Genomic DNA, 15,507 nt, shown 5'->3' with positions numbered 1-15,507 from the left:
AGGATACAAATTATTTGAATGTATATTAAAAGTATAAAAATTTGTTTTTATTATTTAAATTATTATGGTACAACCTTTTACTTTTATCTTTATTCGTTTACGTCATTAATTTACAAATTCAAATTAAGAATTATATTGATTATTAGGCTTATTCTCATACACTTATGTTACAATTTTAAAAATACTAATTATTTGACATTAACATTTTTAATTTACCACTTATTGCTTATTAATTTGAGAGAGTAAGAATTAGAGTAAACTCTTTTAAAAAAACTATATATTGTTTTTAATTTTAATTTATATAACATGACTTGTTATCGTATTTATAATACATTTAAATAAATATTTTAAAAGAACAATTTCAACTTTATGTACTTTTATCCTTAACATAACAAAATTATGTTTATAATTTAAGAATCTAAAGATTTTAATTTAATATTAAGAGGAAATTATGAGAAAATAACCTCATGATAAGGTGATTTCAAAAATAACCACCCATATAAAGTTATCTGTTTTTAGCCAAAAAGAAGCATGAGTAGACCAAAATGCCCTTAAAAACATTGTTTCAAATAAATGCTCAACTATTTGAGCTATCTCCCTCCCACTAGAGAGAAAATAGAAAAAAATAAAAATAAATGATCAGTTGTTTGAGCTCGGTCATATTTCTCTCTCCACTCTCTGAACTATATGAGCTTTGTCAACTCTCTGTTGAGCATCGTCGTCGTTAACTTTCTCAAATCTTTGAACTGTATGAGCTTTGTCAACTCTCTGTTGAGCACCATCATCATCGAGCTGTAGTCTATATCTCCACATTTGGCCATATTGTCGTAGATTAACAGACCCTATAGTAGAGATGATATCAAGGTACTTGTTATTGGGTTTATTGCTGCAACACACTTAAATTTCTGAAACATTTGGTGTAAATTAGAAGATGGATTAGAAACATTGCCCAGAGTTGTTGCATGCCATGCATCTATAACGTGTGTTAGTGTTATTTTAGCGTGTTACGACATTGGTTATATGCATGGCATGTTACAACATTTTACATTATATGCTGTTGGGATGAGCCCTGCAGCGAATTGGGATTGGTTGAGGCTTGATTCCAATCATGCAACAGTATCATTCATGTTGAATGATTAGAGGTTGTCCTTCATCAACAAGACATTAATTATAATGAGTTATAAGTCTAATTGGATGAAGTCCATGAAATTAATATGCCTTGCAGGGAAACTATAATGGGTTACAGTTATGAGATTCCTATGCATCAAAGCATAATCTCAAAATGTTCTTGGTCAATGTATCATTGAGACTGGACATCAATGATGCTTAGAGATTGGTATATTTTATGTTCCTTACTTTGGAAGTAAGCGATCAATCTCATTGATTGAAGTATATAGATTCTTGGAACTAGAATATAGGTGCTTGCCTAGGAGAGCAAGTTCACTAAACATGACCCGCCATGAGAAGTGCATTTGGTAGTACACTCTAGTGTCTATGCAACACTTCTCATGTGTCAGTTGTATAAATACTCCCTAGACTTGAGACACCGGGTTGTCTTATGTGAAGAGTGCTATGCTTTGATTTCATCCCTATGGGTGCCTAACCAAGGATGCCAAAACAAGATGCTTTTGGGTATAGTATGAATCATGTGAAGGCAAATGAGTGATCAAGATAGGAATCATCACCTCAAGTGTTTTAAAGGACATATCCTATCAGTTCTTGGTTAACATTAGCTTATTGAAGTCCTTGGCCAAGGCGACATGGAGATTATGAAAAAGGTTTCATAACTCTTTATAATGCTAATACTATAATTCCAAGAACAAATATAAAGGTCAATAAAAGTAGACACTGTACCAAGCTCTTATTATCTCCGAGATATATGATGAGCGAATGAATTACACTGATAGACTGTACACTGAAAGGTTATCAAAGAACCCTTTGACTCTCCCAACAATTGGGTGGCCATGATGCATTGCTAGATACCAATCTTGGTCTATGGAATTGATTATAAACTAATTGATTGAAATTTATATTAATCAATTAAGTCATTAATCAATTCCATTGCCAACATGTTGGGAACCTAATGGGTCACACACAATGATTGCATTTGAATTAAATTGGGAGAGTGACGATTTAAGTTAGACTTAAATCACATGCTAGGCAATTAACTTCTATAAACTTAATTAAAAGAGTTTAATTAAGTTTTTGGCATAATTATAAATAGTGATAATCATAAGGCCTTAATTGCAAAATATAAAGGAAATTAATTTTGATTTTAATTTCCAAGGACTTAATTAAAAGAGTTTAATTAAGTAATAGGTCCAATATTATAATGTGTTATAATATTGAAGGCTTAATTGCAAAATTGAAGTTATTTTAACCTAGCTATATAAGTCACTTTTTAACTATTTTCCATAAGAGAGTTTATCACAATTGAAGAAAACGTAGTTTTTGTCAGAAAAAGAAAAACATTTTGTTTCTTTGCCACCACTCCCTTTGTGTGAAAGAGAAAATTGGTTATGAAGCAATTTTCGAGAAAGGTTCTACTAAGATTGTGAAAAAGAAGAAAAGGTCAATTGTTGTCCTCTTTGCTAGCACAAAGTATAATTAAAAACTTCCTCCTTTGTTGAAGGTTCAAGTGCAATCGTGTGTACTATCATTGGAGGCCAAGCACTTGATTGGCTAGGGTTTTTGCTCCTTGTGGTATTCGTGGGATTACTTTGAAAAGTGCCATCGTGATTACGAAATTACATGGCAAGGTAACTTTCTAAACAATAATTTATTTTGTGCTTTTATGTGTCAAATATCACCAAGGTGATCCATGGGTGGAGGCATGTTTTGTTGTTTAGTTATAAAGTTTTTAATTTTCATTCCGCTGCGTATTTTGAGCATGCCATCCATAGCCAAACCCATCAGTGGTATCGGAGCCTTCCTTTGTTCGATTTTAACACATTTTAATGTCAATTGTTGTTAATGCCTTGTTGAAAAGGAATATGAGATGTTCAGGTTTTGTTTTACAATAATTAGTAAGTTTTAAAATTTTACAATTTGTTTTAGTTATTTTGATTTCTAGATAGATTTTAATTGTAAATTTTAAAATTTATTTGTCATAATATTAATCTCATTTTAATTTCAAAAAATTGCAGATTAACATGTGCATGAGATGCACAAATTAATTTAGCAAATAAAGATTAGATCTCATGACATTATGGTGTGATTTAAATGGTAGAATTTGATTCTGTCCAGCCATGGTATTGGTCCATTTTCAACCATAAAAGTGAGGCTTAAGTGCTTCATTAAATGCAGGAAAATTAAGAGATCAATACACATTGGAAGTGTTCTAAGATGGGTGATTATGTGTGGCTAATGGTGGAGGTAAAGTTACCAAAACGTGGCTAAAATAGTTACTATTTGCAACAGAGACAATCATAGTTTTGTTTGGCTTAGCAACCAATAAAGGCCTAAATTTGTGCAATTAGTTGCACCAATTGGCTGAGGATTTTTTTTTAATGAAAAGGTTCAATAAATTATCCAAATTGTTGCCAAGAATTTTAAGTATTTAAATCCCTAGAATTAAGCCTTCATAAAACTAAGTTGGTGGAGTCAAAACTGTTGATGCCTTTACTACAGCAAGCCACGGTTTTGATTTTTTTAGCTAAAAATGTTTCCTAAAATCCTGGAAAATTACTATGGAATTGTTCCATAAGTTATATATCAGGATAAATTTTATTAGGAGTTAAATTCCTAAGTTTTAGTTGGAGGGTGAGACTACGACGTTGGAGAATAATACTACATTTGATGAGGGAAATGGGGATTTGTTCACTGCCGGTGAAGATAGATTTGATGACAATTTAGTTGATGGGCTTGAACAATGGCATGATGATAGTTCAGACGATGACTGGCTTTATGAAAGTGACATTCTAATTTGCAATAATGTTGAAAGCGAAATAGAACCTGTTGGAGGTGTTGATGTAGGAGATGTTCAGTGCGATGGCCCCATATACGATAACCTCATTGCTGGTGAGAATGGGATTCGTTCCCTTGATAAATTGCTCGATGATAGTTATCAGGAAAGGGGAAATGCAGGGATATCTCGTACGTAGCTAATTGCAGGTGTAGAAAGGTTCTCTTTCCAAACAATTACTACTGAGGAGTCGACATGTGCTGATGATCACTTATACAAAGGAAGAATGTTTTCGTCAAAAGCCGAGTTGAAACAGGCTTTGAACATGTTTGTTATAAAAAAGAAGTTTGCGATAAGAGTAAAAAAGTCATGTAAAGGTCATTATGAGGTTGGTTGCAAGGACAAGGCATGCAAGTTCAGTGTGCGTGCAATGAAGTTACTTGACAGAGGAGAATATTGGCAAGTTTAGACATTCCACAAAGTACACACTTGTACTGTTGATGGTTTGCAAGGGCGATTTCTAACTACGAGTGCGAAGATAATTAGTGAACTTATGTCACACAACCTTCGGGCTAATGGAATAGCATTGAGACCTAAGAACATAATTTGTGAGCTGAGGGTTTAGTGGGGATTGGAATGCTTGTATGGTAAGGCTTGGCAAGCAAAGGAGTATGCGGAGAGGCTTGTTTTCGGTCCACAGGAGGAGTCATTTCAGTTACTACCCTCGTATTTTTATATGTTGGAATAAGAAAATCCTAGCACAGTGACTGCAGTGGCTACTGATAAGGCAAAAAGATTCAAATATTGTTTCTGGTCATACAGGGCTTGTATTCGGGGGTTTAGGGATATAATGCATCCTACGGTTGCAATTGATGCGGCACATCTGAAAGGCAGGTTCAAGGGTGTTCTGTTTGTCGTGTATGCAAAGATACGAACGAGTGTGTATATCTAGTTGCATTTGGCGTCAGCCATGTTGAGGACGAAAACTCGTGGACGTGGTTTCTTAGCAAGCTGCATGATGCAGTTGGTTGTCCTGAAAACATTATGTTCATTTCTGATCAGCATCTCGGCATTAAGAAAGTAATCCAAAATGCATACCCAAAAGTGCACCATGGTTTATGCGGTTACCACTTGAAAAAAAACTTTAAAAACAAGTTCAAGCGCGACGACGTTTGTATGATTTTCACCCTTGCTCGAGATTACTATAAGTTTTTCGATTTCAACAGACATATGAACTAGCTCAAGTAGATTCACGTGGGACTTACATGACCTTATGAGAATAGGGCTTGAGAGATGGGCACGTGCATGTTCATCGGCAAGGCGATACCAAATGATGACATCCAACATTGCGAAATGTGTTAACTCATGCTTAAAGCATGCAAGACAAATGCCAATCACTGTTTTGATCGAGTTCATCAGAGACATGTTTTAGTGTTGGTTCCATGACCGACACGAGGAGGCCGTCAAGGTGACCACGCCCCTCAGCCCTTGGGTTGCCAGGCAGTTGAGCAAACGGTTCAATGATGCACATCGCTTTGTAGTTAAGCCTATCAATCAAGTGGAGTTCGAAGTTAAAGACGGGAAGATGGACGAACTTGTAAACTTATCTAGGAAGACGTGTTCATGTTGTGAGTTTCAAACAGATTTACTGCCATGCAACCATGCCATTGAGCGATAAGGTCAGAATATCTTTATTTGTTATTTGAACCCTAATTGACATAGCATTTGCATTGTGCTTGAAGATTGAGTTTATTGTATTTTTTAATAAATGCAAACGTGAACCCATTGAATTCTGTGCTAACTACTTCAAGACAATCATTTTGGTGGAGGGTTTTTCGAGATCCAATCGGCCGATAGGGCATCCTAGTGAGTGGGACATCCCTTTTTATGTGAAACAAATTATTGTCTTCCCACCACCTTGGCGAGGCCAAGCGGGAAAACCTAAGAGGAGAAGGATTCCATCGGTTGGTGAAGGCAGTTGGCATGGAGATGTTCGCAATGCAAGAGGGACGGGCATAACAGACAGAATTGCCCATCCCTATTTATAGTTCCATCCACAAATCCGGCACCATCTCCAAGTCAATCGATGCCTCCACGAGTGTGACAACCGAAAGCATGTTCAAGTTGCAGACAAACAGGTCACGCACGCAACAACTTTCCAATACAAAGGACAATGTCTGAAAATGTAGGGTGTGTTGTGGATGAAGACAGCTTGTCCACCTAACTAAATGGGTAACCCATGTGCAATACCTTTCTCACAATTTCCTCTTGTAGTATCTTACATTCATTCATGTTTTTTAGTGTTTGTTAGTTTCCTCTTGTAGATGAGTCTTTATTTTTTTTATTAATTTTGTAGATATATTATTTGAGCATTCATTTCATTTTGTCTATAGTTTTGAACATTGAATAGACTTGCAAAGTCCCTATACTGTTACCCCATTTCTCACATTTTATTACCACTTGTATTAAACAATTAATGATTTGATTTAATTCCTTTCTATTTCATTTGATTTAACCTTTGATGTTCTTACAATGAAATTCGTTTCTATTCATGAGTAATTAAATTTCACCAATGCTCTCTGCCTTTGTTTCTCTTCTTGCTTGTTATTCACTTCACCCACCTCAAGTGTAATTATTACTTTATTTTAGATATTTAAGGAAAGTTTTAAAAAAGTAACACCTATTATAAGAAAAATAATATAACCTAATATTTTAATTGTTATTTGAGTGATTTCGACTCTCAAATGCTTATCCATACTCAATATTAAAAATTCTCGAAGTTCAATTTTCTTTTTCGAACCTTGCCAAATATGTCTATTTTAAAAATGAAAATAAGTAGAGTTTCGAAAATCTCATCAGCTAAGCACTTTTATTTATATTGATATAATTTATATGTCATGAATTTATATTTTTAATTTAAAAAATATATTAACAAAATAAAGTCAAGTTTTTATTTATAAATTCATTAGGATTTACGGTATTTTATAATATTCAATTGTGAAATTGAGAGATAGTGTTGTCATCAACTTTGGTTTCTTTATATACAATGTTCTTGTTGTATTAACTCTTTTATTCATATAGAAAATTAGTTTGAATTTATTTTGATTTTTGTACTTTTAATAGAATTTCGTGTTAATGAACAATTAGATAAACTTTAATATTATTTGTTATAGATTTATATTTTTAATATAAAAAAAACTCATTATATAAAAAAAGAAATTTATTTATTAATTTACCAATATTATGTGATAACACAAATGCAATCAATATATCAAAAAATCCTGTGCAACATTCTAAAACTAAACACATTGAGATTAGGCACCATTTTGTTAGAGATCATGTAGTAAAGGGAGATGTTAAAATTGAGTTTGTGAATACTTTGCGTCAATTAGCTGACATTTTTTCCAAACCTCTAAATGAAGATAGATTTTGTGAAATTAGATGGAATCTAGGAATGATTAATATGCATGAGTTGTAGGTAAAATTTTTAACTTATTCACATAAAATAGAAGGCACTTAGTCGACTAAGAGAGGTCTTAGTCAACTAAGAGTATTCTGTTTCATTAAATAATAAGACTCAGTTAAGTTGAAGGAATGAGAAATAAATTAATGCGTATTAGGAAATAAAGCAGATAATAAAACCTCCCAAACCAAAAATAAAAATTAGGAGGCAATTTTTTAATTTTAAAGGGGGAGTTACGAATTGCACTTAAACAGGGGGAGTCAGACAGTTTTTCTTTAACGATTAAATTGCTCTCAACTTATTTTCTCTACATTTTCTTTGTTGAAACTGACTCTTAAAATTGAAACCTTCACCCCTGAACCATTCGAAACCTTGTGTTGAAAATATTCCAAACCAAATGGGTAAAACCTCACAGAGCAAAGAGATTATTGAGAAGAAGAAAGACAAACGACCTATGGAAGAAAGTCTACAACTTGAAAAACTAAAGAAAATGAAAAAGATTGAATCGAGTTCTATAAGTAAAGAATCTGGAAAATCGAAGAGTCATAAATTTGAAAAGCCAAAAGAAAAGAGCAAATCGGACAAGAAAGATACTACTTCATCTTCTAAATTTAGAAATAAAGTACATGACGAGAGATTTAAAAAAATAGAGAATGCACCGATCACTTATGAAAAATATATTGACTGGGAAAGCTTTAGTAGAAAATGAAAAAGATTGAATCGAGTTCTATAAGTAAAGAATCTGGAAAATCGAAGAGTCATAAATTTGAAAAGCCAAAAGAAAAGAGCAAATCGGACAAGAAAGATACTACTTCATCTTCTAAATTTAGAAATAAAGTACATGACGAGAGATTTAAAAAAATAGAGAATGCACCGATCACTTATGAAAAATATATTGACTGGGAAAGCTTTAGTGAAATGCCTAAAATTCTGACAAGCTTGTCAGATTATTTTGAAGAGTTAAAACTAAAAGAATTCAACACATTTAAAAACCTATAATATAGTGCTACTTTAGTTAAGGAATTCTATTCAAGTATAGATGTTGACAAGGATAAACTGGAATATCCTGAGGATTATTCTGATGAGCGCTTGAATGTGTATTTGAATGGAAAAGAGTTCACTGTCACTACTGCAGATTTAGTGGAACTCCTTCAAATAGAGTGTGATGAAGGAGAATTTGAATTCCCTGATAAGTATGACCCCTCATACCTGTGGGAAGTTATCACAAGGAAGAGAGAAAAATATTCCTCCAAGAGCAATGCTGGGCTTATTACAAGTCCACAAATAAGGATTTTGCATTACTTTGTTGCTGCCAATATTCATGGCAGGAGTGGAAGCTTAAGCTACATTAGCCTCCAAGATTTATGGCTAATGGAACATGCATTTAGTGGTGTGGCACTTAATCTAGGAAGGTTTATGATTGAAAGAATGAGGGGAGCATGCAGATTGGAGAAGATGAACTTGCCATATGGAAATATCATCACTTCTCTAGTGCTGAAGAAAGGAATTTAGAGTTCTAGATATGAGGCAGATAAGGTCAAAAACCAGAGATCAAGCCATTTATCTAAAAAGCTTGCCTAAAATAGGGTACAAACTTGATGGAGAAGGTTACATTAAAACCCCCAAGGCTGGTGCAATGAAAGAATCCTCTTTACCTGCACAACCAGAAGTAGCACCATCTTAATTCTTAAATGAAGTAATCTTCAATTTGCTGATGAGGATTGATGGGAAGCTCTCAAATCAAGGAGCAAGAATTCAGAAAATTGAAGAAAGGTTAATAGAAATGGAAAGCAAAATGAAAGGAAAAGAAAAAATACCAACTGAACCAGCTATTGCAGACAACTCTGTAACTCATAGCCTGGCTTCAGCAAGACAGGAAGTTGAGGTGCAAGCTGAAGGTCGTGAACTTGAAATGCAACAACCGAGAAAATCCCTTTCATCTGAGGCTCAAGACAAGGATGAATCTGATCAAAGAACCGAGGTGCTTGGATCACTTAATGAAAATCCTCCCATTGAACCCTAACCTTAACCATCTACTCCACATTCTGAGGAGGTTTTAATCATGGGACTTTTCCATCAAATGGTTTAAGAGGAGCAAGCTAAGAAAGAAATAGCTAAGCCAAAAGCTCAGCAAGCAGCATCTGCATCAGTTCATACTAAATAAGGGCAATCAAGGAAAAAAAAAGAAAAAGCTGCTGAAGAACCACAAATAAAATCCAAACCACTAGGCATGGGCAAGAAAACGATGGCAACTAAAATGATGGTCATCAAAAGAAGGAAATCATCCAGATTGACTGAGAAGGCCAAGCCAGTACCATTCTTGTTTCCTCAACACCCTCTTGAACAATCCCCTGCAAAATCACCACCTTAACCCTCTCCTTCACCAGAATCCTCTCCCAACCCCTCGATGTCAAATACTACACTGATGATGAATCTTCTCCCTCATCCTCCTTAGAGAGTGATTAGAAGCTGATGATGACAAAAAAGGGGAGAAGTATAGCAAGGATCTTAGGGAGATAGGAAGTAGAAACTGTCTAAAGGTAGTTACGAAACATTAACTGTTATTTTTTTTCTGCTATTTTTGCCCATTGAAAGTTGAACACTTGATTTTAACTTTGTTGGTTATGTTTTTGTGTGAAAATGGATGCCAATATGTTTATGTTATTTGGTTCCTGAAAATTGAATATCTGATGGTATATTACTGTCTATGGTATTTTACCGTTGTTGTTAAATCTGGTGCTGTACTTATATTGAGAAATTATGGTGATGATTGATTTCTGTCATGATATCATGAATGGAAATTGTTTTTTTCATATATATGGATGCAAACTATGCTACATCTGATGAATAATTAATGGCAAAGACAAAATTTGGAAACAATATATTGTTGACAAACACTGTTGAAATTTTTATGATAATCTGTCAACATTCATCTGCTGTAAATCACTTTATACCTCTACATATATATATATAGTGTCATTTTTGCTCCATTAGTTTTTGATGATAATAAAACATTCCCATTTCATTTGTGTTTAATATTTTTACTTTAGTGCGTAGGACAAAATTGCATGAAAATAAATATTCAATCATTAAAATACACATATGAAAGAGCATAGAAGTAAGGAAGCCACATTTGACCAATAAGACAGAAGTCCCTTAGTTGATTAAGGAAGAATTAGTCAGCTAAGATTCAAATTAGAAGAATGGTGGGTTGAAGAGTGTTGAGAAACAGAACCAACTTAGTCGACCAAGAAGTGGCTTAGTTGACTAAGTGCACACTGCCAGAACTGCCAGAAACTGGGAACAGAAGATAGAGATGACTTAGTCGACTAAGATATCAGTTAGTCAACTAAGAGCATTCTGCTTGTAAGTTTGATCTTTGCACTAAATGATAGATTAATGGCCAGAATCAACTCCCAATTGTTTCCAACAGCCCATGAAAAACTATTGTAAAAGGTTTTGGCTGAGCCTGGTAAAAGCCATTGTAAAGCTTGGTGAAAGCTTATGAATTTCACCATTTTAGTGATTTGGTTTGAAAATCCTTGGCTGAACAATCAAGGTAGTGGTTGTAGGTATTTGACCGAACCATTATAAATCGTTGAGTATTGTCTCCTCTGTTTTATTTTTCATTTTCATTCTTTCTAAAATCGTTTCTTCATCTTGCAACAAATTTCCCGTCATTGATCTTCAATTTGCTCCCAATTCAAAATCAAGATTAGTAAGAGCCAAAAAGTGTTATTCACCTCCCTTTAGTACATTTATTTAGGACCAACATAAAATTATTCCATTTGTTAAAAATATGAGTTCCATGACATGTAAATATTGAAAATAAAACAAAAGAGATTAATTATCCTTGAAGATATAAACAAAGAAAAAGAACACGTGTAATTAAATTAATTCATCTAAATTATGATAAGCTAATTAAAGAAATGCAACGTGGCAATTTTTATTAGTTGGTGTGGGGGTTTAGATTAGGTTGTAATTGGTAGATGTGAATGACATCTTGTGGTGACACGCTAAGTGAGAGCATATGCTTGTGGTGACACGTTGACAACTGAAAAACTTATGGCGTGACACACTGAGTGCATGGAGACTTCTGGTGTGACACAGTGACTTGTTGCAGTTTTGTGGGGTGACACGACATGGCCCAATTGTGGTGACACGCTGAATGCATACAGACTTATGGCGTGACACTGTGACTTGTTGCAGTCTTGTGGGGTGACACAGCACGACCTAATTGTGGTGACACGCTAAGTGCATGGAGACTTCTGGCGTGACACGGTGACTTGTTGCAGTCTTGTGGGGTGACACGGCATTGCCCAATTGTGGTTACACGCTGAGTGAATGCAGACTTCTGGCGTGACACGCTGACTTGTTGTAGGCTTGTGGGGTGACATGGCAGGGGCCAATTATGGTGACACGCTGAGTGCATGCAGACTTATGGCATGACACGGTGACTTGTTGCAGTCTTGTGGGGTGACACGGCACGACCCAATTGTGGTGACACGTTGAATGAATGCAAACTTCTGGTGTGACATGCTGACTTGTTGCAGTCTTGTGGGGTGACACGGCATGACCCAATTGTGATGACACACTGAGTGAATGCAGACTTCTGACGTGACATGATGACTTGTTACAGTCTTGTGAGGTGACACAGCGCCGCCCAATTGTGGTGACATGCTAAGTGAATGTAGACTTCTGGCGTGACACACTGACTTGTTACAGTATTGTGGGGTGACATGGCAAGGCCCAATTATGGTGACACGCTAAGTGCATGGAGGCTTCTGGCATGACACGCTGACTTGTTGCAGTCTTGTGGGGTGACACGACATGACCAAATTGTGCTGACACATCGAGTGCATGCAGACTTGGCATGACATGCCAAATTGTTGCAATCTTGTGGGTAACATGGCACAAAATTAATAAAATTAATAAAATTTTAGCTTTTTGATTTTTTGGCTTTTTTTCAATATAAAGTTTATCTGTCTATTTTTAGCTTTTCACTTTTCAGCTTGATTTTATGTTTAATTGATCAAGAAGTAATGGGACAGTAATGTATAAAATGTACGAATATTAAAATTAATAAAATTAATTGTATATACAAAAAAAATGATGTACATACAAGTGCATATTGGTGACGCATATTTGCAATCATATTCTGCTTAACTCTAATATTTTTTGAATGCAAAATATCGTCTATGTACCCTATCATGAACATACCGCAGTTGACACTATCATTCTACCAATGCACTTTAGCTTTTGGCAAATGGATATCCAATGGCATCTGCGTCAAATCCCGTGTCTTTCGGCTTGTTTTGTCAAAATAACCGGCTTGGTGGAAGATGATTGGCATAATAGTTGTAAGGGGTGTCATCTGAGCCGCACACACTCCGTTATCCTTAGCATTCGAAGTTCTTGTGGAGTCCACCACCTTGATCGTCTACTTCACCAAGTCGATCTTCGCAACCACCCAATGCTCGCCCAAATTGCAAGGTGCTAGGATGAAATCGACATCTTCCCATTTTTTGCTGTATGTCAGCCTCTCACCCTCCAAGTACCCCTGCAACTCATCCGGAATTTCTATCGTGGACCGGGCATTTTCAGTTGGAAATGTGTTGTGTAGCATATGGATGGTGTCCTATGAAGCATGTATACATTAGCTTACACTTAATGCAATAAAAAACTGAGTATTTTCAGAATTGAAAAATTTTTAGATAAACTTACGAAGAATATCGTGTCAACCACGCATGCATGGGTAGTGCACAGCTTCGACTTGGGTCTTATCATCCACTTACAGAGTATGCTGAGGCATGCATCTATATGTTCACTACTCATTTCTTCTTTGGGGTCCTCTAATGTTGTGAAAAATTTAGTACCTATCCCTTAAGATCCCGACGTCACGCCTGCATATGTAACAAAATGAATTTCAAAAGCCTTGTGGATTAATGTTTAATTAAAAACAATATTTGCAATCTTATTTATGAGCTTACCTCGCACACTCGTCTTTCTTAAAAGCTTTGTATGCTTGCACCAGTGCGTCCTTCATATCTCGACGGCTCACTGAGAGGTTAACGTACGGGCTTGACATGTATTTGCTCGCTAGTTTAACCTGTGCCTGCTCAGTTGGGTCTGAACTTAGTGCTGCACGATGATGAACATCAGACTCTACTGACAACAATCGTGTTCCGTTAGCTTCAGGAGTGCTTTGAGGAAGATGGTCCCCTTCAGCTTGAAGTGATTTAAGGTTCCCATCCCCTCATTTTGCTACCTCGACTACTACATAGGACTCAGGAAGATGCTGTCCTTCAACCACAAGCGACTGAAGGTCCCTCTCCCCTCCCGTAGATGCATAGATAACCGAATCAGCCTTAAGAACATGGACTCCTTCAGCCATGAGCGAGTGAAGGTCCCCTTCCCCTCCTGCAGATGCATTGATAACTGAATCAGTCTAAGGAACATGGACTCCTTCAGCATCATCTGATTGAAGGGTCACATCCCCTGCAATAGCATCATCTCAGTCACGGCCAACAACATCATCATGAAAATGAATCGCAGCTTCATCATGCTGCCCATCATTAACATCAACATCATCCCCACCAACATCGTTAGATGAAGGATCGCCCTATAGAAGGAGACAAATGGGAAAATCCATTACCTCATAAAATGCCACAAACCATAAACCAAGAACAAAAAACACAACTACACATACTAAACATAAACAACCAACATATGAGCGAAGATAGAATATTGTATTTGTGATTTCAAGCCCTCTAGAATACGAGCAACGACACAGTCCTCAAACGTCTGCATGGCCAGAGTCAATGACTAAATCAAAGCCTTCAGCTCTAACATGTCTTTTTTATGCCGATGCATGATTTGTCACAGTTGACGCTTCGTGACTATTCCGTCATTGACTCTTGTCGAATGGGTTAACTGCAATAACATATATTACTGTGTTATTCAATAATCATATAAGGAATTGTTGAACATTAACCTTTACAACTTTAAAATCCATATCGGTGACTCGTTACCACTATGCGATTGAGCAGGATCGGTCGATGGTTGAAGAGCTGTAGTCACCTCCCTCAACTGCAATGACAGAAATTACTGTGTTACTCGATAAACATATGTAGAAATGTTGAACACAAACCGTTACAACCGATCGTACGACGGCTTGTTAATAGTGTGCGTATGAGAAAGACCTGTCGTTGGTTAAGGAGCTATTGTCGCATGGTCCAACTGCATACACAGATATGTTAATCGATAATCACATATGTAATTGTTGAACACAAACTGTTAGAACCGTCCTTATCGGTTGTTCCTTGCCATTGCATTGGTCATCCCCTTCCTCCATCAACTCAGGGGCCGATAGCTCATCCATTAAAGTAACGGCGGCGCGCCTCCGCTTGATGCCACCAGTGGCTCTATTTTCTTTTAATTTTCTCCTATTCTCCCAAGCATCTAAGCCCTAGTTTGGCTAATCCTCCAAGTGCCTTATTGGCACGTATTGGTGGCCCTCAGATAATGGGACATCAATGTCCACAAAATACTCCCGACTGGCCTCATTCGAGGTGGGCTCCATGGTCTCGACTGCCTATAATTACAAAATAGGGATTGTGATTAAATTTTAGGCAAAATTATTATACAAATGCATAACAGAAATTAGTAGCTGTTCACTCACCTGCTCAGATGACTCCAACTTCTCAACTTTTTTGTAGAAGTCTTTCAGCTTCTGATTGCATTGCCATCTGCACATATGTAGGTAGACGTCCTTCAGAGCAGGGGAGGCAACTATTTTTCGAAAGGCCAGAATTGCCTACATTGCCCAGAATTGCAAGTCAAATGTAATATTATCATACCGTAAATGATAAATGAGTGCAACCATAAATTTTTATGTCAAATGAAACGGATAAATGTTTAGTGACAGTACCTGTATCACCCATGCGAATCTGTAAATGTTGTACTGTAAACGAGTAGCCTTCTGCTAGTTTAAGTCAAGCATTTCGAACCCCTTTAAAAGGTAGTCCTCGGTTAGCCTCCAAACGTAGTGACCCCATGGGAAGGCATTCCAGGCATCGATGTCCTCTACCAATGGCAATAGCCAAGGCGTCACCCGTCTATGGTAGTCTTGAACAAATAA

This window comes from Theobroma cacao, chromosome 10 (genome assembly GCF_053813885.1).
Source record: "Theobroma cacao isolate CCN51 chromosome 10, ASM5381388v1, whole genome shotgun sequence".
Lineage (NCBI taxonomy): Eukaryota > Viridiplantae > Streptophyta > Magnoliopsida > Malvales > Malvaceae > Theobroma > Theobroma cacao.
The sequence above is the reverse complement of the archived record's forward strand: the minus strand, read 5'-3'. Positions refer to the sequence as shown.